General features: G+C 40.3%; 1 pseudogene; it reads right to left on the bottom strand.

Annotated features, from left to right (window-relative positions):
• Positions 1–1,064: 1,064 nt before the first annotated feature.
• Positions 1,065–2,752, bottom strand: LOC102843171 (annotated as a pseudogene).
• Between the last annotated feature and the right edge of the window lie 538 nt (positions 2,753–3,290).

Here is a 3,290-nt window from a genome sequence, read left to right as displayed (position 1 = left end):
AGAGGCGGTGCAGTTGGCGCAGGATAGAGCAGGGTTTAGGGCTGTTGTACATAGGGTCGCTATGAGTCGGAAACGACTCGATGGCACATAACAACAACCACAAAAAAATAATTAAACAATGTCCAAAATAAGAGAACACGAAATCCCCAAAATGTTTTAAAAAATTTGTAATGTACACCAACTAGACAGCTTTCAGCACTCAAGTGGACCAATGGCTGATATTTGATGAGTCACTCTATTAGAAACAGAAAAAAAGAAAAGAAGCAAAAAACCTATATAAAAATATCCCCTTTTAAAAAAATCATGGTTCTTTCACTATAAAGCTGACCATGCCATCCAATGAAGTAAAATTTTACAAAATTTACAAAATCCATCTTCTCAAAATTTGTACTTTGTTATCAAAGAGAATGTCCAGAAACATTAAGTACTAAAGAATCTGTTCATGGCATTGTTTTACAGAAGTTCCTATTGGAGTGTGAATATTTTATTTCCTGATGTATGCTTCACTTACTAATGATGAGGCGAATGAGCTGATGCAATTACTTTAAAAAAATCCAGACAATTTTTATAAAGCGGGGTGGGGGAAGCTATTCTCATTCAGAATCTGCTGGAGAGAATTCAGTGGTCATATCACTCACTACTAGCTAAGAATCAACTCCTCTGACAATAAAGAACTATTTGGGTCTTCTTTTTTGGTCACATGGGTCTCTCAGATATAGGCACCATGTCTGAAGTCTCACACAAAATATGCCACTTAAATTATACATTTTGGCAGTGCTTGTTTCATGGGGACATGATCTTAGAAGAAGGAGAAAAGTAGAAAACAATCCTTTTACATGTTATATGTGAATATGTTATTGGACTGTGCATGGGTTTGATGGCATTACAGCCCTCGTTAAGGAGGAATCCCACCAATGCAGTATTGGTCTTTTCTCAGTTGCTATTGATATTGAGGGTGTCTACTAATTTAATCACACATGATTGGACCAGGGCTACCTTAGTCTACTCTTTGCCTCATATGATTTGAATTGAATTTGTTCATTTCTTCCATCTGAGCTTTATTTCTAAGCTTCAGGATATGTGGGGTACTTGACTGCTTCTATCTTCTCTTAAACTTTGTAGGAGGGTTATAGGCCCACCCTTTCCAGTTTTCTGTGACATCCTTAAAATTCTAGGGATTTCCAGTTACACCAATAGTGTCTCTGGGCTCCATGAGGCTTTCACCTGCAGTTTGAGGTTGGTGAGTGTAAATGGCAATCTGGTTGTGGGCAATAGTAGATGCCATTCAAAGAATGGAATTTCACCAAGGCATCAGGATGCAGTGTTTGCATGATTTCAAAAGCAACCAAGCAGACCTGGGATGGAAAAGTGCACAATAACAAGTCTGCCTGGGAGAGTATGTGTATATCCAGGATTGCACCTCAAAGTGAATTTTCTGTATATCGATTATGCTGTCCAGCTGAACAATAAATGAGTTTTCACTAGTAAATTCATAATTGGGGTGCTTTGTTTTTGATTCCTTTAATAAAGAGGGGTTATCTGTAGCCAAATATACTCTTTTTTTGTCCACCTGCACCCTGTGTGCAAATGTTCTTCAACATGTACCATGCACTCCTCAATGAGAAAAAAGGCTAATTCTGCTCCTACTTTGTCATGCACCTAACCTAGACTCCACTTACTGGATGTTTAAAGTCAAGATTCTTGGTAGCTTCTTCTATTTCCTTTTCTAGCTGAGGTTGTGGGAGAATCAAGGATTTGACAAACTGGGATACCCACCACACTGCAGGATCACCATGAATTCAAACAAGTTGATCCTCAAGATCTTCTGTTAAAGCCAGCGTTAGATCTGGAGGACGAGGATGAAGACTGTCTACAATGGGGAGCTCGACCACTTGAACATTTTTGTTCTTCACTTCACCTGACAAATGTCCAGTCGAGATGCTAATCTATTCTGTGCATGTTTCTATTACAGGCCTAAAAACAGTCTTCCATACACTAGTAGCAGAGTGCCAATTCTGAAATTCCAAGATAAATGTTTGTTGGGTACCTGATGGAATTGACATCCATAGCAACAGCCTTAGTTGACATCACGTACTAGTTTCATAGCTTTGTTGCAGTCCTTGGCATTCTGAAGATATATTATTCTCCTCTGGACCATCTCTGTCAGATCTTCGCCCTCTTTCCCCCGCCAATCACTTGCTCCATCTATTTGACTGAGGTATCACAAATCCATCATTATGGACTTTCCATGATGTCTCAAATCTGGCAGAAATTTATCTACATGTCTTTGGAGTTCATTTTCTTGTAAAGTCTTTAATTTTCAATTCAGTCTGTAGGAAAAACAAGATTTGTTTAGCTCTTCTCAGAAAAAAATTCTTCTCAGAAAAATCTTCTCAGAATTTCATGATCTTTTCCCAGACCATTTCTGGTTTGTTTCTTGAAATTTTCAATCTGTTCTTTGGCCTTTGCAAGCTACGCTTCTAAGCATTGCTTGCTAAGCATTTACCCTTTCTGCCTCTGGTCCTTGATCAACAGGGCCTTCTGGTATCTAAAGAGATTCAGCCATTCTCCTCACGTCTTCATTCTGCTGTTTTAGGCATTCAGGCTTTGCCAAAGTCATGGACAGCTCTCAGCTAGAGTGATCAGGGTGGTCATTATCTTGTACTAAGTGACCACCTATATAAAATAGCAAGGTCCCCCAGACAAAGAGAATGAGCACAATCCAATGCCAGGAACCAGTCCATGGTCACATTTTCGGACTTTCTACTCACTCTCCTGGGTTCCTGGAGCTCAAAGAATTGAGACATGGTCATCTCTTGTTTCTAACTCCTGCGTAGGTGGTAGCCTTCTGCTGTTTCAGTACATAATACTTTAGACATATTATTCTCTCTGGTCGTCCAGTGGTGACTCTTTCAAAGAGACTCTCCAGCTGGTACCAGCAGGAAGTTTCATTGTTCTGTGCTTTGTGGACTCTACGTGCTGAATTCCCCACCCCATTAAATCAATAAATCAATTGACCATCAGGGTCATGGGTGTCTTCTTATCAAAAAAAGTAACCTGAGGCTAGAACAGAGGCAGTCTCTGCCTTCCCCAGTTGCCTTGAGTGCCTCCACAGCCCTTAGCTGCAACTGTTCCACTTCTGGGAAGTGTTGGAGTTGTCACTATTTGTTGTTACATGCTTTTGAGTCACCTGCAATTCATAGCAGCCCTATATACATCAACTCCGAAGGCTGCCCTAGCCTAATCCAGTCTCACTGACTCTGACACACCTACCCTCATTGCCCCAGTCA

Source organism: Elephantulus edwardii, unplaced genomic scaffold (assembly GCF_000299155.1).
Source record: "Elephantulus edwardii isolate Elephantulus edwardi_28Jun2011 unplaced genomic scaffold, EleEdw1.0 scaffold00146, whole genome shotgun sequence".
NCBI classification, from domain to species: Eukaryota; Metazoa; Chordata; class Mammalia; order Macroscelidea; family Macroscelididae; genus Elephantulus; species Elephantulus edwardii.
This window is presented reverse-complemented; position numbering and strand designations above follow the sequence as displayed.